The sequence below is a fragment of the Ornithorhynchus anatinus genome, chromosome 21 (assembly GCF_004115215.2).
Source record: "Ornithorhynchus anatinus isolate Pmale09 chromosome 21, mOrnAna1.pri.v4, whole genome shotgun sequence".
NCBI classification, from domain to species: Eukaryota; Metazoa; Chordata; class Mammalia; order Monotremata; family Ornithorhynchidae; genus Ornithorhynchus; species Ornithorhynchus anatinus.
The window spans coordinates 21,423,329-21,451,048 of record NC_041748.1 but is presented as its reverse complement, the minus strand read 5'-3'; the positions used below and the strand labels follow the sequence as shown (position 1 = coordinate 21,451,048).

Below are 27,720 nucleotides of genomic sequence, written 5' to 3'. Positions count from 1 at the left end.
ACCGGGATCTCGCCTTCCAAAGAGCCGTTGTAATTAGGGAGGGGGCCCTGGGCCGGCGGGTGGGAGGGCGGGCGGCCGGCCTCTCCCAGATGTGGTCGGCCTGGGCAGGGTCCGCACAGAGCCCCGAACAGGCTCCTCTTTCATGGCCGTTTCCATTCGGAGCCGACCACAGGATCCCGGGCCGTGACCCAGCGCCTTCGACGGGGAAGTTGGAGGGCCCAGAACGTGGGGAGGGGCCGGGGGCCGGTAAAGGGCTCCGGGCCCGAGGACTCCTCCCCGACGCCTCCCCCGGACTCCCCGGTAGCCCCAGGCCCCGGCTTGGACTGCAAAGAGGAGGCAGTGAGGGGCTGACGGGGCTTCGGGCCTGTGTCCACTCAACCTGGTCTGTGGGTACTGGGAGGGGCCCTCTTTGGCACCTCCATGGCCTTGGCATAGCCCGGACCCGAGCAGGGCCGTGGCTGGGCAGGCAAAACGTTGCCCAGCCTGGGGCACGATTCAAGAACAGGGGGCCGGCTGTCTTTCCGCCCCCGCCCCGCCGAAGCCCCAACCTCTGCCAGGGTCAAGGGTCACTTTATGCCCCCCACATGTGAGATCAACAGAACCCATTAGTACTCCCTCCCTCAGCGGTGCCCAGACCAGCTGACCGCCTCTCAATTAACTAACGGTGAATCCCGGAATGGATTGTGCACGTACTCCGAGCCAAGCACTGGGCTAAGCCCTGGGGTAGGTAAAAGATAATCAGAGAAGCATCGTGGCGTAGCGGAAAGAACCTGGGCCTGGGAGTCAGAAGATCATGGGTTCTAATCTCGGCTCTACCACTTGTCTGCGGTGGGACCTTGGGCAAGTCACTTCACTTCTCTGGGCCTCAGTGACCTCATCTGGAAAATGGGGATGGAGACTGTGAGCCCCATGTGAGAAGGGGCCTCTGTCCAACCCCACTTAGTACGGTGCCTGGCACATAGTAAGCGCTTAACAAATACCATAATTACCAGATCCCAATCTTCACAGAGCTCACAGTCTCATAGGGAGAACGGGAATTTAATCCCCATTATATCGATGAGGTCTGGGTAAGGAACGCGTCTGTTCATTTTGCTGTATTATACTCTCCCTTTCTTCATCCCTCCCTTCGTCCCACAGCGCTAATGCCCAGAACCACCCTTGCTTTATATTAATGTCCACCTCCTCCTCTGGATTGTCAGCTCCTTGCGTGCAGGGGTCGTGTTTTATCGTACTCTCCCAAATGCTTAGTACAGTACCCTGTGCACGGTAAGCGCTCGATAAATTTGACAGACCGTGAGCCTCGTGTGGGACTGGGTTCAGCCTGATTATTTTGTATCTAGCACAGTGCTTGGCACATCGTGAGGACCTAAGGAAGGCCATTGCTGCTCTTGGAGCGGGATCCTTTGGCAGACAGAGGATGCTCTGGGGAAGGGTCACAAACCAGGAGGTCCTCTGGGGTGAAACTGAACTGCTGGAGATATTAGAAGGTAAGCGCTCTCAGGGCAGGGAATGGGCCTCTGCTTTCCCAGGGACCCAATACAGTGGTCCAGCTTCCTAAATGCTCAGCACATAGCACCGGCCAATTGCCAACCGGCTTGTCGACCGGCTAAATTCCAGAATGCAATGGGATCTCCTCGTTCTCGGTCCCGAAGGGAGGCCTCCCGGCGTCGACGAGCCGTCCCCGCCCCCATGGCCGTTCAGCCCCTTTCCATCTCCTGGGCTATCCCCTCCCCGCCCCGGGTGAGGGACCCCAGGGTCCCTGCCTCCCTGGAGTCTTCCGACAGCAGGCAGCAACCTGGTCCTGAAGGGTTAAAATGTCCCAAGCTCTGAGGCGGGGAACTGCCCTTCCCCCCAACCCATCTGCCTCTTTAGCCTCCCACCGAGAGACACAGACACACACACACACAACCACACCCTCTCTCCCAAAGCCCCAATTTGGTTGCCGCTCAGATGATAAAATGACACGTTCACGGGGCTGATGGGGACAAAGGGCCAGTTTGTCCCTCACCACAATGTCCAGGGTAATTGCCCGAAGGCCTGAAAAGCCACTGTTCTGACCCATCCATTGCAGCCCCGTCTGGCCCGAGGGGGCTGATTTTTGCCTGTGTGTCACGTGTGTGAAGAAGCGGCGGGGTGACCTAGTGGAAAGAGGAGTGCAGGCAGGGAGTCAGGGGACCTGGGTTCATAATAATAATAATAACTGGTATTTGTTAAGCTCTTACAATGTGCCAGGCACTGTACTAACCGCTGGGGTGGGTACAAGCGAAACAGTCCCACAGAAGGCTCACAGCCTTTATCCTCATTTTACAGATGAGGGATCTGAGGCCTAGAACAGTGAAGTCCAGGGTCACACCGCCACTCCCGAGATCAGGGGAACCCTGGGAGAGCCCCAGGAGAAGCTGGAGGGAAGCGAGCGAGTTGTTGATTTTCCATTTCTTCAACAGCGAGCCGGCGGAAGGAGAAGAGTGGTCAGCTCCTTGAAGGCAGGGCTTGTGTCTACTTCCTCTACTGTACTATCCCAAGTGCTTAGCATAGTGTTCTGCGTATGACAGACTGGCATCTCCTGGAGGGCAGGGATCGGGTCAACTGACCCTACTGTTCTCTGTCAAGTGCTTATGCCGTGCTCAGCACACAGAAGGGGCTCAACAAATCCTAGTGGTCGATGAGGGCTGGAAAGTGCGATGTAGTGCTGGGTAGTCTTTCAAGGTCAGTTGGTAATGCAGTAAGATGATTTTGATCATTTATGTAAAAGTTTAGAATGAGGAAAATTAAAAGGATAGCAATATCCGTAGTGCCCACCGGGAACACAATAGAGTTTGTGATTGTGTGTATTTGTGTTTATTTGGGTTTGTGTTTTAGTGAGTTTGTTGTCGGCTTTCTCGTTCTAAATCATGAGGCCCGTTTGGGACATGGACGGTGTCCGGTCCGATTACCTTGTATAATAATAACTGTGGTATTTGTCAAGTGCTTACTACGTGCCGGGCACTGTACTAAGCGTTGGAGTGGATAAAAGCAAATCAGACTGGACACGGTCCCTGTCCCGTGTGGGACTCACAGTCTCAATCCCCATTTTCCAGATGAGGGAACTGAGGCCCGGAGAACTGAAGTGACTCCCCCAAGGTCGCATGGCAGGCAAATGGCGGAGCTGGGATTAGAATCCACGACCTTAGAACCCAGGGGAGGTGGGGGAGGGGGCAGCTGGGATGCATATTTGCTCTCAAGACTCCAGGATGGAATAAAGCTCTTTAGCCCCAGCAGGGGACAAGGCCAGAGCAAGTTTCAACTCGCAGGCGGGGAGGGGGCCTCGGGAGCTACAGGCCAACTGACCTCTCCCTCCCTTCATTCCAGCCTTGCCCAGCGGACCCCTGCCCTGCAGGCCCCCCTTCGCACCCACTCACCCACCAACCATCTGACCCATCCACAGCACGATACGATACAGGGAAGCAGCATGGTAGAGTGGCTAGAGCCCGGGCTTGCGAGTCAGAAGGTCATGGGTTCTAATCCCCGCTCTACCACTTGGCGGCTGTGTGGTCTTGGGCAAGTCACTTCCTTCTCTGGGCCTCAGTTCCCTCATCTGGAAAATGGGGATGGAGACTGTGGGCCCCGCATGGGACAGGGACTGCATCCAACTCGATTTGCTTAGATCCACCCCGGCGCTCAGGATAGTCGTGGGCACATAGTAAGTGCTTAACAAATACCATAATTATTATTATTATGGTGTCTGCGGGAGGGGCGGTCTAGTGGAGGGAGAATGGGGTGATGGAAGCTTGGAGACTCCAATTCTAGTCCCAGTTCCTGTCACTTGCCTGCTGGGTGACCTTGGTCTAGTAGTTTAACCTGTCTGGGCCTCAGTTTCCTTATCTGAAAAATGGGGATAAGGCACCTCCTCTCCCCTATCCCCAACCAACCTGTGAGCCTCGGGTGGAAAGGAACAGTTTCTGATCTGATCACCCTGTATATGCCCCGGCGCTCAGCACTCAGCACAGGGTAAAAGAGGAATAAACATTACAGTGATCCCCTGAGAGATGGAGACCGGGGGGTTTGGGATCCCAGGGTTCTCTCCCCAAGTCCCTCATGCCACAGCAAAAGACTGTGAGCCCCATGCGGGACAGGGACTGTGTCCAACCTGATTTCCTTGTATCCACCCCAGCGCTTAGTACAGTGCCTGGCACACAGTAAGCGCTTAACAAATGCCACAATTATTATTTTTATTACCAGGGGACCTGCCAGGTGGACTTTGGAGGGAGTTGGGGCAGAGGCTATAGCAGGAGGAGGGAAGCAGAGAGAGAGGAGAGAGAGACAGATGCTGACCACACAGCTCCTCTGGTTCTATGTCAGCCTCAGGGGCGGAGAGGGGGCAGCAAATTTGCTAACAGTTCAAGGCCCCCGCCTAGGATGCCCTCACCCCCATCCTGGAAGGACCCTCCCCATCCTCCCATCTCCCCTCTCCCCACCCCCCTCCCCAGGCCTGGGGCTTTGGGTCCAAGGACACGGCCTCCAGCCCGGAGAACACAAATCTTGCAGGTCAGCTGCCCACAGGTCCCAAACCGCCACTCACAGGCCCAAGAAGGCCACCCCAGGCTAGTGGTCCCATCTGCCCCGGGCACCCCCACCCTTCAGGAGGCCACCAGACTGAAGGATAGCTGACCCCCCCGCCCCCAAATCCATGGCACTGATTCCCAGACTCTTCCCAGACAGAGGGAGACTCTCAGCAGAGACGGTGGGCTTGAGTTCCAATCCTACCTCCGCCACTTGCCTGCTGTGAGATCTTGAGCAAGTCACTTAACTTCTCCATACCTGATCTGTAAAATGGGGATTCAGTATACGTTCTCCCTCCTGCTCAGTGCCATCCTCTGCACACAATAAACGCTCAATAAATTCCATTGACAATGATGGTACTTAGATTGTGAGCTCCACGTGGGACAGGGACTGTGTCAGACAATTACTCTCCCCCTGTTTCAAAGCCTTGCCGAAGGTGCAACTCCTCCAAGAGGCCTTCCCTGACTAGGCCCTCCTTTCCTCTTCTCCCATTCCCTTTTTGCATCTTTACTCATTCCCCCGTCCCAGCCCCACAGCAACTTGTGTCCATATCTGTAACTTATTTATCTTAATATCTGCCTCTCCCTCTAGACCGTAAGCTCAGTGTGGGCAGGGAATGTGTCTGCTTATTATTCTATTGCACTCTCCCAAGTGCTTAATACAGTACTCTGCACACGATAAGCACTTAATAAAAACGATCGACTGATTTGTATCTATCCTAGCGCTTAGAATAGGACTTCATTCAATCGAATTTATTGGGTGCTTAATGTACGTAAAGCACTGTACTAAGCGCTTGGGAGAAGACAATTTAACAACCGACACATTCCTGCCCACAATGAGCTCACAGTCTAGAGGGGGAGACAGACATTAATATAAATAAGTAGATACATAAATAAATGACAGATACAGATATATACATATGTGCCGTGGGGATGGGAGGAAGGATGAAGGAATGAAGGAGCAAGTACGAAGCGGGTGGGAGAAGAGGTGAGGAGGGCTTAGTCAGGGCTCGTCACATAGAAAGCACTTAAATACCATAAGAATCATTTTAAAAAAGATAATGTCCAGAGATTTAGAGAGAGTGAGATGGAGAGGGCAGGCAGGAGCAGAAACGGGATGGGAGAGAGATCTCTAGGCGCAGTCTGGCCATCAGTGCATGAGGGGATCTGGGAGGTGGGGGAAGGAGAATAATAATAATCATAATGATGGTATTTGTTAAGCACTTACTATGTGCCAAGCACTGTTCTGTGCGCTGGGGTAGGAAGAAGGTAATCAGGCTGTCCCGTGCGGGGCTCAGGGTCTTCATCCCCATTTTACAGCCGAGATAACGGACAGGCAGAGAAATTAAGCGGCTTACCCAAAGTCACACAGCAGACAAGTGGCGGAGCCGGGATTAGAACCCACATCCTCTGACTCCCAAACCCGTGTTCTTTTCACTAAGCCACGTGCTCTTTTCACTAAGCCAAGCTGCAAGAAGCGGGGGGCTCCCTGACCTTTGCCCCCAGGGGCTCCAGACTGGCGGATGGGCGGATCCAAGCCCCTGAGCAGGCGACCCCCCCAGAGACCAGCTGGGCGCCCCTCCTTCAAACCTTATTTACCTAAAGAGTGTCAGGTTTTCTCCCCGCCCCACCCTGGCCGGCTTCCTGTTTGCTCTCACACAAGCCACTGCTTGTGCTCCCTCACCTCCTCCTGGCTCTGGACGGGGAAAAACCCACCCGCCTCCCGCCCGGCCTCCGCAACCCGGCCTCCACGCACAGAGCCTCCGTGTGTCCTGGCTGGCCCCCCGGGACCCGGTCCTCCCCCCACGGGCCGCCCGGCCCTCTCTGAGGCCAGCCCGCTATTCTGGGCCAATGCGTCAGCCACGGCGGCTATCCGGTCATTCATTCGACCGTGTTTATCCAGCGCTTAATGTGTGCAGAGCACTGTACTAAGCGCTCGGGAGAGGACAGTAGAACAATACAAAGACGGAAGCAGGTCAACCCCGGGGTTGGCCGAGCGGGAAGCAGGGTGGGATCTGCCCGGGCCTGGCCACGGGATAGAGTCTGTTCTCAACCAGGACCCCAGAGCAGGGGCTGGCGGGGGGGTAAAGCAAGGCGGCACTGGGAGATCGACAGCTCCGAGCCAAGGTCCCCTCCCCGGCGAGCCCTCATTTCACCAGACGGGGTTCAGGGGTTGTTCGTGGAGCAGCCGGGTGGCCTTACGGACTTGGTAGAGCTGGCCTGTTGTATAACGTTGACTTTGCTTCTCTGGGCCTCGGTTTCCTCCTCTGTTAAAAGGGGTCAAATACCTGTTCATTCATTCAGTCGTCTTTAATGAGCGCTTACTGTGTGCAGAGTACTGTATCAAGCCCTTGGGAGAGGACAATATGACAACAGACAGACACATTCCTGCCCACAGCGAGCTCGCAGTCTAGAGATGAGCTCACTGTCCTCTGTCCCCCTTAGACTGTGAGTCCCGGGGCTGGGGGGCGGTGGGGATCAGAGGCTCCGTTGGACCTGTCCATCTGGTACGCGCCCTAGGACTCAGCACATTGCTTGACACAGAGTAAGCACTTTACGTGGCCATTAACATCAGTCATTTACCCTCTCAGAGGGGCCGGCGCCCGCCAGGATATCAATCAGTCTGTCAAAATAGGGGCTCTCCAGGGGCCAGAGAAGAGGGGTCCTCAGAGGGGCTGGCGCCTGGATGTGAAAATCAGTCAGATGTGGAAGGGGCGGGAAGCCTGGGGGGTTAACCCTTCACAGCCCTTGCCCCGGCAGCCGGAGTCGGGGCAGCAGGACGGGTGCCCTGAGGAAGTTCTTCCCCTCTAACTTTCGGGATGCTCTCCCCGCTCTCTCCGCACCCAACCCCACCCCGGCTCTGCCTGCGGCCTCCTCAGACCGGGCAGGGGTGGGAAGCGGCCCCGCCATTCCTGACGGTGCCGTGCCCTGGCCTGAGGTGACCCAGGCTGCGGAGGACCGGGGGAGCCCCCAGACCTCCCGGCCCGGCCCCAGGCACCTTCCACGAGGCCACTTGGGGTCCCGGCACTGCCCAGGTGGCTGTCCTTCTCATCTGGGCTCCGGGGTGGACCAGAGTTCTAGTGACTTTGGGCCAGTCATTTCACTTCCCTGAATCTCAGTTTATTCATCTGTTCAGTGGGGATTCACTATCTGTTCTCTTTCCCCCAAGACCTCGAGTCCCATGTGGAACAGGGATGACGTCCAACTTATCTCCTGTTTACCCCACTGTTTAGCACAGTGCTTGGTGCATAGTAAACGTTTAACAAGTGTCACAATTATTATTATCATTGCTAATGTTATTAATTATTCCCCCCCGCCCGACACCTCTGCGGTTCATCAGACATCGACATCGAGAAGCGGCCGTGGCCTAGTGGATAGGCCCTGCGTTCTAATCCCAGCTCTGCCACTTCCCTGCTGTGTGATCTTGGGTAAGTCACTTTACTTCCTGATGCTTCAGTTCCCTCTTCTGTAAAATGGGAATTAAGACTGTGAGCCCCATGTGGGGCAGGGACTCGGTGTCTAACCTTGTATCTACCCCAGCACTTAGTACAGTGCCTGGGACATGGTAAGCGCTTAACAAATACCAGAAAAGTCTCCCTGGAGTCTAGACTGTAAACTCATTGTGGATGGGAAATGTGTCTGTTCATTGTTGTAATGACCCCTCCCAAGCGCTTAGTTCAGTGCTCTGCCCAACAGCGAAGCAGCACAGTGTAGTGGATAGAGCCCAGGCCTGAGAGTCAGATGGTCATGGGGTCTAACCCCGGCTCTGCCACTTGACTGGTGTGTGGCCTTGGGCACGTCATTTCACTTCTCTGGGCCTCATCCCTCATCTGTCAAATGGGGATGAAGACTGAGAGCCCCAAGTGGGACAGGGACTGTGTCCAACCTGATTACCTTGAATCTCCCCCATTGCTTAGAACATAGTGAGTGCTTAACAAATACCATCGGTATTTATCATTATTATTATTACTACAACTAATAATAATAATAATAACAGCAAGTGCTCAATAAATATGACCGAATGAATGAATGACACGGGGCGGCCTGTCCGGGAAGGAGGGATCGAGGTCGTGACTCAGCCCTGTTGGCCTCAAAGAACCAGACAGATGAGTAAAGGAGCGGGCCAGTGTCCAAGCTCCGCAAGAGGGAGGCTGACGGAACGGGAACTGACCCTCTGGCCCGCCCGGCCTGCCAACTCCATTCAAGCTGCTCCGACCTTGCCTGGACTGGGCACAGAACTCATTTCCTCTCAGGGAATCCTCCTGCCTGGCTTCCTGGCCCTGCCCTACAAATCACAGGGAAGCAGTGTGACTTAGTGGAGAGAGCCCGCATCTGGGAGTCAGAGGGACCTGGGTTCTAATCCCCCCTCTGCCACTTGTCTCCAGGGTGACTTGGGCAAATCACTTCACTTCCCTGGGCCTCGTCCGGAAAATGGGGATTAAAGGTGTGAGCCCCAGTGTGGGACAGGGACTACGTCCAACCAAGCTCCCCACGAATTCAGTTGTTGTTAGGAATGCCGTTTCTGGGATTTGCCATGGGGCGGCTGTCTGCCCTCACTTTGCCTGGCTAGAAACCCAGACAGCTCCTTGGTCCTTTCCCTTCCTCCTTCTTTCCTTCCCTCCCCCCCCACGACAGGGCCGGAGCAGGGAGGGCCCTCTCCCTCTGCCTTTCCCCCTCCCTCTCCCTCTCCTCTCCCTCTTTCTCTCCCTTTCTTTGCCTCTTTGTCTCCCTGTCCTTTTCCCTGCTTCTCCCTCTCCCTCTTTCTATCTCTGTCCCTCCCCAGTCCCCTCTTTCTCTGTCCCTCTCCCTTTCCACCACCCTTTCTCTCTGTCTTTTCCTCTCCCTCTGACTTTCCCTCTCCCTTTTCCTCTCCCTCTGCCTCTTCTTCTCCCTCTGCCTCTCCCTGTCCCTGTGCCTCTTCCACTCCCTTTTCCTCTTTCTCTCTCTCCTTCACCCTTTTCCCCACCCTTTCCCTCTTCCTCTCCCTCTGCCTCTTCCTCTGATGCTCTCTGACCCTCTCCCTCTCTCCCTTCCTCCATCTCTCCTTGACCCTTTCCCTCTTCCTCCCTCTCCCTGTCCCTCTTCTTCCTCTCCCTCTGCTTTTTCCTTTCCCTCTGCCTCTTCATCTCCCTCTCTCTTCCCCTCTCCATCTCCCTCTCCCCCCTCCTTCTCCCTCTCCCTTTCCCTCTGCCTCCGCCTCAGCCTCAGCGGGCAGGACAGGCCTAGGGCCTAGACAGATTTGTCCTGGAAAGGCAGGACGAGGGCAAAGTCTCCCTTCGAGAGCAGCCTGACTCTGTGGCTCGGCAAGCACGAGCCTGAGTCTGGCCCGGCCTCCTTCCCAAAGACCCAAATCTCTTCTCCACCCCCCAGCCTCCGACCAGCCCCAGGAACCCCGACCAGCCGAGATCCCGGAAGGCAACCCCTGGCCTGTTTTTACCCTCTGCCGAGGCCGGCCTCCACCGAGCCTCAGCCGGCCCCCACTGGCCCCGGTCGACCTCCACCAGCCTCCGCCTCAGTCCCGAACCCAGCCGGCCTCCACCGGGCCTCAGCCAGCCCCCCACCGGCCCCGGCAGACCTCCATCAGCCTCTGCCTCTGATCCTCCTGGTCCAGCAGCCAGGAGTCCCTCAGGGAGCACTGACTTCCGCCGGGCACCCCTGAGAACTGACTCCCCCTCCGGCTCTGTGTCTGTCCATTCATCCTCTTTCTCCTCCACTGTACCCCGTCTCTCCGCTTCCTCCCCACCCCACACCTCCAGTTCCCTGTCCCTGGAGCGGAAGGGACAAAGTGCTGAGGAGCTCTCAGAGTCCTTGGTTTGGATGATGTCTTTGGGGGGCTCCAGCGGGATCCCCCGGGAGGAGGATCCCAAAGACACGGTGAGCGGGACATGGGATGCTCCACTGCCCCCACCACCTCCCACTGACCCTAAAGTTAGAAAAACAATGTGACAGTGGCTAGAGCGCGGGCCTGGGAGTCAGAAGGACCTGGGTTCAAATCCCGGCTGTGCCACCTGTCTGCTGGGTGACCTTAGGTACGTCACTTCACTTCTCTGCATCTCAGTTCCCTCATGTGTAAATCGGAGAGTAAGACCGAGAGCCCCATGGGGGGCGGGGACTGTATGCAACCTGATTAGCCGGTACCCACCCCAACGCTCAGTACGGTGCCTGGCACGTAGTAAGCGCTTAACAAATACCATTAAAAAGAAAGAAAGGCTCACCTTGGCTGCAGAAAGCAGGGTGATCTTAAGATCTTTCTGGGCCCCGGGTTCCAGGAGGGGTGAGGAGCTGGAGGGGGAAGGAGCCAGGCTGGGGCAGAACGGAGAGCTGGCTGAGGAGCGGACTGTGACCAGCCCCCAGACTGACCCCCCGAGCGGTGCCCCTGGGCCGGCGGCGGCCGTGGCGGCTACCCCGACGTGCCCGGACGACGGTCCATTCTCCCGTTAATCCACCGGCAGCCGGAGGGCTGGGGGCGGGGCCCCGATACGGCTAATCCGGCTCCCTGGACCGGCGCCAACGGCCTGCACCCGGGGACCAGAGCCAGTGGTCCCCGCCGGGAACCCCCCGAGAGGCACCCCGGGCCCGGGACCTCATCCCAAATCCAATTAATTTTTAACGGGTCGGAAGACGGGAGTTGGCGGAGCGCAACATTCCAAGGTCATAACAGTATCAGGCCTCCTCCCGCCTCCCCCAACCCGATGATGAAGGCCTTCGATAAGCGCGTATTATGTGCCAAGCATTGTGCTAAGCGCTGGGGCGGGCACAAGTTAATCCAGAGGACACAGTCCTTAGGCTCGCAGCCTAAGAGGGAAGGTGGGTGCTTTAGTCCCATTTTTCTGAGGAGGAAACCGAGGCGCGGAGAAGCGAAGTGACTTGCCCAAGGTCACACGACAGGGAAGTGGCAGGGCTGGGACTAGAACCCAGGTCTCCTGACTCCCAGACCTGTATGAAAGCACCTCTCCGCCCACAGCCGGCCCTCCCAGTTTAACAACAGCCACGTGGGCGTGGAGCGGTGACCCAGGCGACATCAGCCTTCACAGCAGGTTACCTTTATCCATCGGTCAATCGATAGTATTTACTGAGCACTTACTATGTGCAGAACACTGCATTAAGCGCTTGAGAGAGCACATTACAATGGAATTAGCAGACCCATTCCCTACCGGTAACTCAATCAATAAATAATATGTCCTGAACACCTGTTTGCAGAGCACTGTACTGAGCACATGGGAGATGATGACAGCGTACACGATCCCGGCCCTCAAGGAGCTGACAGGCCAGAGGGGGAGACAGATGCTGAAATAAATTCCAGGTAGGGAGAAGAAAGAGAGCAATAATAATGATTGTGGTATTTGTTAAGCACTTACTATGTGCCATAAGGAGAAGAAAATAATAACAATAATAATTATGGTATTGGTTAAGCGCTTACTATGCCAGGTGGTGTATTAAACACTGGGATGGGTACAAGCAAATCGGGTTGGACACACCCAATGGGGAGGTGGACATGAGCTGGTGCTTCAGTAACGGAGGCGGAATTTCCAGAATCCGCCCTTTCCTCTCCATCACCACTTGACTTATTCTGTCTCTGCAACAGCCTCCTCGCTGACCTCCCTGCCTCCAAGCCTCTCCCCTCTCCAGTCCTTACTCGCTCGGCCGTCCGGATCATTTTCCTGAAAAAAGTTCATTCCACGTCTCCCCACTTCTCAAAACCCTCCAGTGGTGGCTCATCCCTCTCCACATCAAGCGGAAACTCCAGACCTCTGGCTTTATTCATTCATTTAATCATATTTATTGAGAGCATTCTGTGTGCAGGGCGCTCTACTAAGAGCTTGGAAAGTACAATACGGCAACAAATAGAAGCAATCTCTTGAAAGCTCGCAGTCGGCTCTCTGCCCACTACTTCTTCCTCTCTCACTAAACATCCACTGGCACACTAAACGCCTCTCAGGCCAAACTATTCACTGTCCCCCGCTCTCATTTCCAGCCGCTGGCCTCTTGCTTTTGCAGTTCTTCTAGACTGTAAGCTCACTGTGGATGGGGATTGTGCTCGATTGTTATATTGTACTCTCCCAAGCGCTTACTACAGTATTGTGCATACAATAAGCACACAATATATACAGCCGACTGACTCCCTCCCGTCTGGTATTCCCTCTCTCTTTGATTCAATCAGTATTATTTACTGAGTGCTTACTGTGTGCAGATCACTGTATTAAGTGCTTGGGAGAGTACAGTTCGATCGATTAATCAATCTGCGGTATTTATCCAGTGCTTGCCGTGTGCAAAGCACTGTACTAAATGCTTGAAAGAACACAAGGGAGTTGGTAGTCACATCCCCTGCCCACAGAGAGCTTCCGGGCTCGAGCCTAGAGTAATATTCAACATAGGGCCCCTCTCTCCATCTTCTAAGCTCTTCTGAAAGCCCACCTCCTCCAGGAAGTCTTCCCTTCTGAACCTTTCATTGTGCTTTTTGGGTGTGGGCATCAGAGAAAGAATAATAATAATAATTGACTATGTGTCAAGCACTGTTCTAAGCGCTGGGATAGATCTAAGCTAATCAGGTTGGACATATACTCCCTGTCCCCATTTTACTACATTTTACAGATCTTAGTCTCTGTTTTACGGAGGACGGTCTTGAGGCACCGAAAAGTGAAATGACTTGCCCAAGGTCACACAGGCCAACCCTCGAGACCTAGGGGGAGGATCATGGGACTGGAGATCTGAAGATCCAGGGATTAATCCCAGTTCTGACAGCTGCCTGCAGTGCGACTTTGGGCAAGTCATTTAACCTCTCTGGGCCTCGTTGTCCTCATCTGTAGAATGGGGATAATGCAGGCCACACTCAGCCCCATAGGGGTGTTGAGAGGACAAAAAGAAATAAATAATGGAAAAATGATGATTACTGTGGTATTTATTAAGTATTTACTATGTGTCATCACTGTTCTAAGGGCTGGGTAAGAATATAAATCACGCCCCATATGGGGCTCACAATCTGAGTAGGAGAGAGAACAAGTATTGACTCCCCATTTTACAGATGAGGAAACTGGGGCACAGAAAAGTAAAGTGACTTACCCAAGGATGCACACAGAGAAGAGGCAGAGCCAGGATTAGAACACAGCTCCTTCTGACTCCCAGGACCGTGCTCTATCCACTAGATCACGCTGCTTTGAAAAAGACCTCTATAGAAATTCAAGACATTGTGACCTCTGAGATCAATGGTGACCTTGGGCAAATCATGAAACCGTTCTGGGCCTCAGTTTCCTCAACTGCAAAATGGGCATAAAATACAGTTCTCTTTCTCTTAGGATTGTGAACCCTTTGTGGGACCTGGGACTCTATCCAATCTGCTCACCTCCTCTATTCCCCAGCGCTTGGACCATAGTATGCACTGAATCAATGACATTTAAAAACTCACCAAACTAAATATTAAATATTTTTAATGGTATTTGTTAAACACTTACTACGGAACTGGTGCTTTACTAAAGGCTAGGGTAGATACAAGCTAATCAGGTTGGACACAAACCCTGTCTCACATGGGGCTCACAATCTTAATCTCCATTTTGCACAGGCAATGTGTCTATTACACTGTTCTACTATACTCTCCCAAGCGTTTAGTACAGTGCTCTGCACACAGGAAGCTCTCAAAAGTAATAATAACAACAATAATTATTCTTGCTAAGTGCTTACAATGAGCCAAGCACTAATCTAAGCACTGGGGTAGATGCAAATTAATCAGGTTGGACACAGTCCCTGTCCGACATGGGGCTCACACTAGCAGCGTGGCTCAGTGGAAAGAGCACAGGCTTGGGAGTCCGAGGTCATGGGTTCGAATCTCGCCTCTGCCACTGGTCAGCTGTGTGACTGTGGGCAAGTCACTTAACTTCTCTGTGCCTCAGTTACCTCATCTGTAAAACGGGCATTTAGAGTGTGAGCCTCACGTGGGACAACCTGATGACCCTGTATCTACCCCAGCGCTTAGAACAGTGCTCTGTACATAATAAGCGCTTAACAAATACCAACATTGTTGTTGTTGTTAATCTCCATTTTACAGATGAGGGAACTAAGACCCAGAGAAGTTAAGAGACTTGCCCAAGCAGACAAGTAACAGAGGGGGCAGTAGAACCCAGGCCCTTCTGAATAAATGCGATTGATCGATTGATTTTACAGTACAGGCAACAGGCCCGGAGAAGTGAAGTGATTTGCCCAAGGCTACACAGCAGGCAAGTGGTGTAGCCGGGATTAGAATCCAGGCCCTCTGACTCCGGGATGTTTTCCCCTAGGCCGCAGCTTCTCAAGTGTCAATTTTCATGGGTCGATAACACTGCCCCTCAGGCTAACAAGGGCTTTCCCACGGCTCCTCTCCCTCTCCTTTCATGACCTCCCTGCCCCTTTTTCACTGCTATAGAGGAGCTGGGCCTGGGGAGACCTCTGGATAATAATAATAATAATAATGATGGCATTTCTTAAGTGCTTACTATGTGCAAAGCTCTGTTTTAAGCGCTGGGGAGGATACAAGGTGATCAGGGGTTCACAGTCTTCATCCCCATTTTACAGATGAGGTAACTGAGGCCCAGAGAAGTGAAGTGACTTACCCAAGATCACACAACAGACACATGGCGGAGCCGGGATTAGAACCCAGGTCCTTCTGACTCCCAGGCCCGGGCTCTAGCCACTGAGCCACGCTTTACCCCAGCACTTTTGACACAGAGTGAGTGTTTCTGCACCCAGTAAGCGCTTAATAAATACGACTGAGTGAAATACCATCATTATACTTTCCAAGCGCTTAGGACAGTGTTCCGCATACAGTAAGTGCTCAGTAAATAAGATTAAATGAATTCTAATTATTATCTCCAGCCGCAAGAGACATAGTCGTGTTCTCTTTCAGGAGAACGGCTCTGGGGGGTGTTGGGGGTGAGATGGGGGTGACCATCGTCCCCAGGAGTCCCAGGGTAAGGTGATGAACCAGTCTCGGGGCTTGGTGACCAAGGGGACCTCAGGAGAGGGTAGGCAGGCTGTGTTCTGCAGAAGGTCACTCCCACTGCGATTTTCTTCCCTCCCCCATTGGCCATTTCGTGGCACAGCCCGCTCTGAAGCGGGCCAAGCCCTGTTCTAAGTGCTGGAGTACCTGGCTGGACCCCACCCAGGTGGGCCCTGGTGACCCAGGGTGGCCAGGGCTGAGAAGGGGCACCCCAGCGCTGACAGAGAGAGAAGCAGCACGGTTTAGTAGATAGATCATGGCCCTGGGAGTCGGAAGGTCATGGGTTCTAATCCCGGATCCTACACGTGTCTGCTGGGTGACCTTAGGCAAGTCACTTTCATTCATTCATTCTTTCAATTGTATTTATTAAAAGCTTACTGTGTGCAGAGCACGGCACTGAGCACTTGGGAAAGTGCAATACAATAATAAAGGTCGAGAAGCAGTGTGGCTTAGTGGAAAGAGCCTGGGCTTGGGAGTCAGAGGATGTGGGTTCTAATCCCGGCTCCGCCGCCTGTCATCTGTTTGACTTTGGACAAGTCACTTAACCTCTCTGTGCCTCAGTTACCTTATCTGTAAAATGGAGATTAAGACTGTGAGCCCCACGTGGGACAACCTGATAACCTTGTATCCTCCCCAGTGCTTAGAATAGTGCTTGGCACATAGTAAGCGCTTAACAAATACCATTATTATTATTATTCTAAAACAGTGACATTCCCTGACAACAGTGAGCTCACAGTCTAGAGGGGGGAAGTCAGACATCAATACAAATAAAGAAAAAGACAGATATATACATAAGTCACTTCTCTGGGCCTCAGTTACCTCATCTGTAAACCGGAGATGAAGACTGTGAGCCCCACGTGGGACAGGGACTGCATCCAACTTATTTGAGTTGTATCCACCCCAGCGTTTAGTACAGTGCCCGGCACACAGTAAGCTCTTAACTAATACCATCATCATCATTATTACTATTTTTAGAGGGTTGTTCCAACCTTTTCCCCTGGCCTTCCCAGGAGATGCAGCGACAGGCGGCTGGATGGGTTGACCGCGGGGGTCCCTGCAGGCCTGGGGCAGGCCAGAGCAGAGCTCCTCCATTCTTGGGGGGACCAGGGAGGCAGTGATGGGGATGAGGGGCACAAGGGGGTCTCATCTCAGGCACCCCCACCCCCGGGGGGTGGATGGAGGGACAAAGAGGAGGAAGGCTCCTTATGGGCAGACAGTGTGCTTGCTAATTCTGTTAAATTGGACACTCCCAAGCGCCTAGTACAGTGCTTTGCAAGCAGTAAGTGCCCAATAAATATCATGGATTGGTTGAGAAGGGGGGAAGAGGAGGGGAGGGCTTGGTTGTGGGTGGGGAGGAGGAGGAGGAGGAGGAGGAGGAAGGGCTCCAGGCACCGCTATACCACACTTAAAGAATAATTGTGGGGATGGTATTTAAGTGCTTACTATGTGCCAAACACTGCACTAAGAGCTGCACTAAGAGTTGGACCCAGTCCCTGTCCCGCACGGGGCTTCCAGCTCCAATCCTCATTTTCCAGGTGAGATAACTGAGGCCCCAGAGAAGTGCGGTGAGTTGCCCGAGGTCACCCAGCCGCAGCCATGTGGCGGAGCTGGTGGGGCGGGGGTGGCGGGCGCCAGGGCAAACTTTGGGGCCCGGTCCGGCCTGACCCCTGACCCCCCGCACTCCCCCTGGTCTGGGCCAGACCCAAGAGTCCGGACGCCCTGATCTCTCCTCCGAGACTCACCGGCCAGGGGCGCCGCCGCCTCCTCCTCCTCTTCTTCTTCCTCTTCCTCCTCCTCTCTCTGTCTCTCTCCTCTGTGTGTGTGTGTCTCTGTCTCTCCTCTCCCTCTCTCTGTGTCTCTGTCTCTCCTCCCTCTGTGTCTCTCTGTGCCTCCTCTGTGTGTCTTTCTCCTCTCTCTCTGTTTCTCTCCCCCTCTGCGTCTCTCTGTGTCTCTCCCCTCTCTCTATGTCTCTCTCTGTGTTTCTCTCTCCTCTTTCTCTGTGTCGCTCTGTCTCCTCTCTGTCTCTCCTCTCCCTCTCTCTGTGTGTCTCTCTGTCTCTCTCCTCCCTCTGCCTCTGTGTCTGTCCCTCTCCTCTCTTTCTGTGTGTCTCCTCTCTGTATGTGTGTCTCTCCCCTCTGTCTCTTCTCTCTGTCTCTGTGTATCTCTCCTCTCTCTCTTTAACTCTGTGTCTCTTTCCTCTGTGTGTGTCTCTTTCTGTCTGTCTCTCCTCTCTCTGTCTGCCTCTCTTTCTGTTTCCCCAATGCCCCCGGCTCCTCTTTCCCTGCTCCTTCCTTCCTCCCTCCTCTCTCCTCCTCCCTCCAAACCCGCTTCCCGCCCCGCCCCTCCCGCCCAGCCCTCGGGATGGGGATGGGAATGGGGGTGGGGATGGAGAAGGGGCCAAGAGTTGGGGAGTTCGGCCTCTCCCCCTCCCCCATTCCCTCCATCCCCTCCATCCCCCCCTAACATTTCCCTGGCAGGCCGCCAGAGAAAGCCCGGCTCCCAAAAGTCAGGCGACCTCGTCCGATTCAGCCCCCAACGAAGACTGTGTACTGAGCGCCTCCCGGGAAGCCTGCCGCTGGACTGAACAGTCGGTAAGCCTTCGATGGAAGTACTCATCCCCATTTTAGGCTGGCAGCCCCCCGAGGGACGGGGACTGTGTTCACCCTGATGATCTTGCCCCATCCGGTGCTTCGCACATAGTTGTGGCATTCCTTAAGTGCTTACTATGTGCCGCTGGGGGAAATAAATAAATATTCATGGTATTTCATTCATCCACTCATGTGGATTTATTGAGTGCTTACTTTGTGCAGAAGCGCTTGGGAAAGTACAGTACAGCAATAAAGAGTGACATTCCCTGCCCTCAACAAGCGCACAGTCTAGAAGGGGTGAGACAGATATCAATACAAATAAATCAAATGACAGCTATGGACCTGTGTGGTGTGGGAAAGGATAGGGGGATGAATAAAGGGAGCGAGTCAGGGGGATGCAGAGGGGAGTGGGAGATGAGGAAAAGAGGGGCTTAGTCTGGGAAGGCCTCTTGGAGGAGATGGGCCTTCAGTAAGGCTTTGAAGGTGGGGGGAGTAATTGGTGGATTTGTTAAGCGCTTACTACATACCAGGCACTGTACTGAGCCCTGGGGTGGATACAACCAAATTGGATTGGACACAGTCGCCGCCCCACTTGGGGCTCACAGTTTCAATCCCCATTTTACAGATGAGGGAACTGAGGCTGGGAGAAGTGAAGTGACTTGCGCAAGGTCGCGTACAAGACGAATGGAAGAGCCAGGATTAGAACTCAGGACTTTCTGACTCCCAGGCCCGGGCTCTATCGACTATGCCATGCGGCTTCTCTAGGTAGAAGAACAACAGGTCTGGCCTTCCACCTGCCCCCTTCCCCCCCGCAACCCCCGCATCCCCCATGGGCTCCAGGTCTAGGGGGAAGGGACAGTTTCTATTTTAATCCCCATTTTACAAATGAGGAAATTGTCGAAGAATTTAACGGACTTGCCCAGGGGCATACAGCAGGCAAGTGGCCAAACCGGATTAGAACCCAGGGTCCCTGACTGCCAAACCCATTCTCTTTAAGTTGCTTCCCCCCTAGTTAGAGCTGAATAAATACCACAAGTATGATTTTGATTATTAGATGCAAAAAACATTCTCTGCCCCAAAGGAGTTTACCCTTTGACAAGGGAGGTGTTTAGTAATCAAACCATCAATAGCATTTATTAATAATTCTAATAATAAGTATGGTATTATGCATTTACTATGTGCCAAGCACAGTTCTAAACACTAGTACAGGTACAAGTTAGGTTGGACACAGTCCCTGTCCCACATGGGGCTCACACTCTTAATCCCCATTTTAGAGATGAGGGAACCGAGTCCAGAGAAGCTAACTGACTTGCCCAAGGTTGCACAGCAGATCTGTGCGTTTGTGATTTTGGGGTACTGGGGAGCAATTGGAGAGTTTTGAGAAGAATGACATTTGATTTTAAGATATTTCTCTGCTAGAGAAGCAGGCTGGTATAGCGGCTGACGTGGGCTTGGGAGTCAGAAGGTCATGGGTTCTAATCCCAGTTCTGCCACTTGTCTGCTGTGTGACTTTGGGCAAGTCACTTCACTTCTCTGGGTCTCAGTGACCTCAACTGTAAAATGGGGATTGACTGAGCCCCACGTGGGACAGGGCCTATATCCAACTGGATTTGTTTATATCCACCCCAGCATTTAATGCAGTGCCTGGCACACAGTAAGTGCTTAACAAATACCTTTATTATTATTATTACTATTCTCTGGCCCTCAGTAACCTCATCCATAACATGGAGATTGAGACTGTAAGATCCTTGTGGGACAGAGACTGTGTCCAACCAGATTTGCTTGTATCCACCCCAGTGCTTAGCACAGTTCCTGGCACACCATAAGTGCTTAACAAATACCATAATTATTTTAGTATTATTATTATTATTATTACGTGGCTTAGCCGGGAATAGAGCCCAGGTCCTTCTGACTCCCAAGACCGTGTCCTATCTACTAAGCCCCACTGCCTTTATTTATTGAACTCTTACTCAGTGAACTGTACTAAACACTGGGGTGAAAGACTGTAGCGTAAATAGTCAGGATCCCTGCCCTCTGGGAGCATACAGTTTGGGCTGCTTGCTTTTATGAAAGTTTTCAAGGGTTGTTTCAGGAAAATGATCCATGTAGCAGCATGAAATCTAGCCTGGAGCGGGGAGAAACTGGGAGACCAGCAAGCGGGCTGATGCAATAGTCTAGCTCGGGCAAGACCAGAGCTTGTGCCAGAGGGTTAGCAAAAAAATATTTACAAATTGTAAATAGACACTGGGAGGTCCCCCCACTCTTTCAGCAGCGCTCCTGGATGAAATCATTGGATTTCTCTAAACGTATGGAGACAGACCAAGTCTTAACGCTTGGTACAGTTCAGAGGAAGGGCTCAGTAAATACCACTGATTGTTAGGGATTGTGGGTTGAGCCAGAGAAGGGAGTCAAGGAATATGCCAAGGTGAGACAGGAAGGATGGTGGTGCTGTCTACAGTGATGGAAAGTCAGGGGAAGGACAGGGTTTGGGTGGGAGGATAACGACTTGAGTTTTGGACATGTTAAGTTTGTGGTGAGGGGAAGACATCCAAGTAGAGATGTCTTGAAGACAGGAGGAAATGCAGACTGCAGAGAAGGAGAGAGCTCGGGCCTGGAGAAGGAGATTTGGAAGTCAATTTTGTTCTAGCCCCGGCTCTGCCACTTGTCTGCTGCGTGACCTCCACAAGTCACTTCACTTCTTTGTGCCTTAGTTTCCTCATCTGTAAAATGGGAATTTTGACATCTTGGTCTCCTTCCTACTTAGACTGTGAGCCCCACGTGAGACAGGGTCTGTGTCCAACATATCTTATATTTACCCCAGTGCTTAGTACAGTGGCTGGCACATAGTATGCGCTTAACAAATGCCATTAAAAAAACCAAAACCTCCTCGTGAGCAGATAACATGCCCTCCGACTGTTATATTGTTCTCTCCCAGGTACTCAGTACAGTGCTCACATACAGTATGCGCTCAAAAAATGATGATAATTGTGGTATTTGTGAAGCACTTACTATGTGCCAGGCAGTGTACTATACCCTGTGACGGATAAAGCAAATCGGGTTGAACACGGTCCCTGTCCCACCTGGGCTTCCCAGTTTCAATCTCCATTTTCCAGAGGAGATAACTGAGGCCCAGAGAAGTGAAGTGACTTGTCCAAGGTCACACAGCAGACAAGTGGCAGGACACTGGACTAAGCACTGGGGAGAATATGGGAGTAGCAAGAAGCACACCCCCGCCCTCCTGGAGTTTGTGATCTAATCTTTCATCCCACGAAGCATTCCAGGCCAGAAGTTAATGTTCCGGGTTGTTCCGCCAGCCAATTCTTTGGGTTAGTCATTAAGTCAATATCAACCCAACAGTCTCCTTAGCTGTCAAGATGGAACAGCAGCCGGGTTGTGTGACCCAATGGGAAGCGCACGAGACTAGGAGTAAAAGGAGACCTGTGTTCTAATCCTGGCTCCGTCACCTCCCTCTTATGTGACATTGGGCAAGTCGCTTAACTTCTCTAGGCCCCAGTTTCCTCCACTGTAAAATGGGGGTTAAATCAATCAATCAATCAATCAACCGTATTTATTGAGCACTTACCATGTGCAGGGCACTGTACTAAGCGCTTGGGAGAGAACAACACAGACAGATTTTTCTGCCTACAGCAAAGTGCGTGGATTAGCATGGTAGCAGTTTGGATGGAGAGGAAAGGACAGATTTTAGAGATGTTGTGAGGGTTTATTTATATATGAATTATATTATACCTACAACTCATTAGCTCCTTGTTTAGTTATTTAGTTATTTAATAATACCATTAGCAGCTTACTATCTCTTGGATTAACGTGGTAGCAGTTTGGATGGAGAGGAAAGGACAGATTTTAGAGAGGTTGCGAGGGTTGAAAGGGCAGGATTTAGTGATAGAATGAATATGTGGGTTGAATGAGAGAGAGGAGTCAAGAATAATGCCAAGATGACAGATTTCTGAGACAGGAAGGATGGTGTCTACAGTAATGGGAAAGTCAGGAGGAGGACAGGGTTTGGGTGGGAAGATATGGAGTTCTGTTTTAGACATGTTAAACTAGAGGTGACGGGAGGACATCCAAGCAGAGATGTCTTGAAACCAAGAGGAAAGGCGAGAATGCAGAGAGGAAGAGAGATCGGAGCTGGAGATGTAGATTTGGGAATCATCTGCCTAGAGGTGGTAGTTGAAGCCATGGGAGTGAATTGAGTTCTCAGAGGGAGGGAGTGTAGATGGAGAATAAATGGGGATCTGACACTGAACCTTGGGGGACCCCCACAAGTTAGGGGATGGGAAGCAGAGGAGGAGCCCGCGAGAGAGACTGAGAAAGAAAGGCGAGAGAGGTAAGAGGAGAACCAGGAGAGGACAGTAGCAGTGAAGTGGAGGTTGGGTAATGTTTCCAGGAGAAGGGGGTGGGCCACGGTGTCGAAGGCAGCTGAGAGGTCGAGGAGGATTAGGATGGAGGGGTGGCCGTTGGATTTGGTAAGAAACAGATCCCTGGTCACCTTTGAGAGGGCCGTTTCAGTCGGAGTGAAGGGGACAGAAGCCAGATTGCAGATTGGAGAAGAGGAACTTGAGTCAGCGGGTGTAGACAATTCACTCAAGAAGTTTGGAGAGGAAGGATAAGAGGGAGATGGGGCGATAACTGGAGGGGACTGTGGGGTCAAGGGAAGGGTTTTTTTTAAGATAGGGGAGACATGGGCTTGTTTGAAAGTAGTGGAGAAGCCACTGGAGAGCGAATGGTTGAAGATGTCAGGGAGGGAAGGATGGAGAGGGCAAGTGTTTTGATAAGGTGCAGGTGGAAGGGGTGGATTTTGAGCGAAGGCAGGAAGGAGATCTCCTCTCGAGATACTGCTGGGAAGGGTTGAAGAAGGGGTGGGAGAGGGGAAGGACTGCAGAGGAACAGGAGAGATTTTAGGGAGATCACGCCTGAGGGTTTCCATTTTTTCAATAGATAGCCAGGTCGTTAAGGGCAAAGGGTGAAAGAACTATTCTCCTTTCCTGTTAGACTTTGAGCCCTTGTGGATCAGGCAGCGGTTATATCCATTATATATTGAATTATATTGTATATGAATTATGTATGTTAAGAAGTTAAGAAGTCGCTTAACTTCTCTAGGCCACAGTTTCCTCCACTGGAAAATGGGGGTTAAATCAATCAATCAATCAACCCCATTTATTGAGCACTTACCTTGTGCAGGGCACTGTACTAAGCACTTGGGAGAGAACAACACAGACAGATTTTTCTGCCCACAGCAAAGTGCGTGGATTAACGTGGTAGCAGTTTGGATGGAGAGGAAAGGACAGATTTTAGAGATGATGTGAGGGTTCATTTATATATGAATTATATTATACCTACAACTCATTAGCTCCTTGTTTAGTTATTTAGTTATTTAATAATACCATTAGCAGTTTACTCTCTCTTCCTCTAACCTGAAAACTCCCTTGTGGGCAGGGGTCACAACTATCAACTCTATTGTCTTGGACTCTCCCAAGTGCTTAGTACAGTGTTCTGCACCCAGTCAGCGCTCAAAAATGCCATCAACTGATCTTCTTGGGTGTGAAGGCAGCCAGGGATTAAGTTCAAACTCTATATCATGCAGGTGATCAAGTCCACTTTAGCCCTGGGGGGGAAGTAGAGAGAATCCTGTTTGCAGGTCGGTGGTGTTACTCAACATATTTTTCCTAGCAGCTTCTCCATTCCTCTTCTGCCCTCCGCCTGCCCTCCCAGTGAGACCCTTCCCAGATAATAATAATAATATAATAATAATAATAACAGCAACATATTGAAAGCAGCTTGGCCTAATGGAAAGAGAGTCAAAAGAGCCTGGGAGTCAAAAGGCCTAGTTCTAATTCCAGCTCAGCCACTTGTCTGCTGCGTGACCTTGGGCAAGTCACTTAACTTCCTTGGGCCTCATTTACCTCACCTGTAAAATGTGGATTACAACTGGGAGCCCCATGTGGGACAGGGACTGTGTATGACCTGATCACCTTGTATCTACCCAAATGTTTAGAACAGTGCTTGGCACATAGTAAATACTTAACATATACTATTATTATTATTGTTATACTTAACCCAGCACTTAGTACAGTCCCTGGTAAGTGCTGAACCAAAACCACAATTATTAAGCTATGTGCCAAGCAGTTGTGGTAAGCACTGGGGAAGATAGAAGATAATTTGGCATGGCTTAGTAGATAGAGCACGGGCCTGGGAGTCAGAAGGTCATGGGTTTTAATCCCATCTCTCCCACTTGTCTTCTGGGTGACCTTGGGTAAATCACTTCACTTCTCTGGGCCTTAGTTACCTCATCTGTAAAATGGGGAGTAATACTGCAAGCCACACTTGGGACAGGGACTATGTCCAACCCAATTTGCTTGTATCCAGCCCAGCACTTACTACAGTGCCTGGCACATAGTTAGCGCTTAACAAGTACCACAATTATTATTAGTATTAGATACAGTCCCTGTCCCCCATGAGGCTCATTCTTTAATTTGGAAGGAGAACAGATATTGAATAACCATTTTACAGATGAGGAAATTGAGGCATGGAGAATGAAGGCCTGGGGTTGGGCTCCTGGGGTATTTTTGTGTGGGGGCTCTTTTTCCTTCTTCTTTTTTTAATGGTATTCTTGTTCAGAGGGGTGGGAAGAGCAGTTTCCCTCAGTCAACTGGAAATTCTCATCCAACCGAAACCTTAGCTCTTGCCCTGCCCTGCCCTGCCCTGCACTTTGCGAAGAGTCTGTATCCAGGGAAACCATTGCTCCTGGGGCTCTGATAAGGTTTCCTTGTTTGACCTGGAATCTGGAGCTGATGAGGCTGGTGGCAGAGTTAGTTCCTAGCTTGCGGGGCAAGAAGAGCTAGCTTAAGGCTGAGGGCTTTGTGCTTTAGCTCGACGGGGGTTGGTTTGATTGAAAAATTTCACTTTTCAAACCAGAGAGAGGCCCATTTTCTGATGAAATGTGGTATTTTTTAAGCACTTACTGTGTGCCAGGTACTGTTTTAAGCACTGGAGTAGATACAAAGTCACCAGGGTGGACACAGTCCTTGTCCCGTGTGGGGCTCACGGTCTTAATGCCCATTTTACAGATGAGGGAACTGTGGCTCAGAGAAGGTAAGTGACCAAGCTCATGCAGCAGACAAGTGGCAGAGCAGGGATAAGAACCCACATCCTTCCGACTCCCAGGTCTGGTGCTCTGTTAGCCACTCAGTCTTGAGTCCTTACTGCAGGCGAGACACTGAGCTAAACATGTGGGCGAGGACAAGAGAGGTCAAAGACCTGATCCCTGTCATCAAGGAGCTTATAGTCCAGCAGGGGAGAGGGGAAGACAAAATTGATATCAAGGAGAAAGAAGGGTTCCAGGAATAGAGTAAAACGAAGCAGCCTGGCCTAGTGGCGAGAGCTGGGCCTGGGAGTCAGAAGGACCTGGGTTCTAATCCTTTCTCCTCTACTTGTCTGCTGTCTGGCCTTGGGCAGGTCATTTGACTTTTCTGGGCCTCTGTTACCTCGTCTATAAAATACCATTATTATTATTATTATTTCCCAAATCATAATGGGCAGCAGCAAATGCAAAAGCAGTCAGCCAGCTGGGAGTAAATAGATGCTATGATTTCTCACTTTGGTTTTTTTTTAAAGTAATCAACCTGAGCTGTAAGTGTAAGGTTCTTGCGTCTGAAGCAGATCCTAACCTGAAAACCATCAGGGGTTGGTTTCTTTTTCCCTTGCTGGATTCAAATTGGTCCAGAGCTGCTGGTGAGGTCAGCCTTCTTTTCTTCTAAATGGCATTTGTTAAGTGTTTACTCTGTGTCAGACACCGTACTAAATGCTGGGGTAGGTACAACATATAGAAGGTAATCAGGTGGGACACAGTCCATTCCCACTAGACCGTAAACTCACTTTGGGAAGGGATTGTGTCTGTTTATTCTTGTATTGTTCTCTCCCAAGTGCTTAGTACAGTCCTCTGCACACAGTAAGTGCTCAATAAATGAAATGAATGCCACATGGGGCTCACAGTCTTAATCCCCATTTTACAGATGAGAAAACTGAGGCCCAGAGAAGTGAAGTGACTTGCCCGAGGCCCCACAGCAAACAAGTGGCAGAACCAGGATTAGAACCCAACATGAGAAGTAGCTAGTGGAGAGAGCCCAGGCCCAGAGTCAGAAGGACTTTGATTCCAGTCCCCGCTGCCCGGCTTTTACTGCTCTGTGACCACAGGCAAATCACTTCATTTTGCCTCAGTTCCCTCATCTATAAAACGGGAATTAAGACTGTGAGCCCCATGTGGGACAGGGACTGCGTCCAATCTGGTTGCCTTGTATCTACCCCAGTACTTAGCACAGTGCCTGGCACAGAGTAAGTACTTAACAAATACTAATTAAAAAAAAAATTCCATAGAAAGCCCTGATGTGAAGGAGACGGTGGCCGTCTCTGTGGTCCATCTTCACTTCACCACAGGCCGGAATCCAGCTGGCAGAGACTGGATGGTCAACGGCAGAGGGCGTCAGTCAGTCTGTCGTATTTATTGAGCGCTCACTCTGTGCAGAGCACTGGGGAGAGAACAACAGAACAATAAATGGACATATTCCCTGCCCACCACGAGCAGCGAGCAGAGCAGCCTGAGGTCATAACCGTACAAATGGGAGGCAGTGTAGCTTGGTGGTGAAGGCAGAGGAGCGGGAGTCAGGAGGCCGACTAATCTGTAAACTCTTTGAGAGCAGGGATCGTGCCGACTTGATTGCACCCTCCCAAGTGTTTAGTACAGTGCTCTGCACACAGTAGATTGTAAGATCCTTAAGTGCAGGAACCGTGTCTATTAACCCTGTTGAATTCTCTGAAGTGCTTAGTACAGTGCTCTGCACAGAGTAGATTTTATTCTCCTTGAGGGCAGGCGTCGTGTCTACTAACTTTATTGGACTGTGTCTAGGGTTTAGTACAGGGCTCAGCACGTGGTTGGTAATCCAAACATACTATCAACTGGGACCTAAATTCTAATCCCAGCTCTGCCACTGGATTGCTGTAAGATCTCAGATGAGGAGCTTAACTTCTCTGTACCTCAGCTTCCCCATCTGTAAAATGGGGATAAAATACCTGCTCTCCCTCCCGCTTGGACAGTGGGCCTATGGGGGACAGGGACTAGATCCAACCTATCTTGTCTCTTTCCCAACACTCGGCTCATTACTAAGCATAGTAAATACTTAAAAAATACGGTATTTTTTACTTACATGCTACCGTGTCAGTCTATCAAGGATAATACTACTAATTGTGGCACTTGTAGAGCACTTACTATGTGCCCAGCTCCGTACTAAGTGCTGGGGTAGGCACAGGGTAATCAGGTTAGGACACAGGGTCTATCCCACCTAGGGCTCACAGCCTTAATCTCCATTTTACAGATGAGGTACCTGAAGCACGGGAAATAAAGTGATTGCCCAGAGTCACACAGCAGACAAGTGGTGGAGCTGGGATTAGGTCCTTCTGATGCCCAAGCTGATGTTCTATCCACTAGGCCACACTGCTTCTCTTACTGAGTGCCCGGCTCTGTACTCAGCGCTTGGGAGAATACAATATGTTGGAGTCAGGAGACACGTTCCCTGCCCACAACAAGCCTCCAGTCTAGAGTGAGAATGAGATCCAT

At 51.6% G+C, this 27,720-nt stretch overlaps 1 protein-coding gene across 2 annotated transcripts in view; it reads right to left on the bottom strand.

Moving 5' to 3' along the window:
* Nucleotides 1–11,067, bottom strand: part of TRPV4 (transient receptor potential cation channel subfamily V member 4) — a 31,557-nt gene extending 20,490 nt beyond the window's left edge. For both annotated transcript variants that reach the window (XM_029048643.2, XM_029048645.2), the window contains exon 1: nucleotides 10,754–11,067. The gene's annotated coding sequence lies outside the window, so the exon portion shown is untranslated. The remainder of the gene's footprint in view (nucleotides 1–10,753) is intronic.
* Between the last annotated feature and the right edge of the window lie 16,653 nt (nucleotides 11,068–27,720).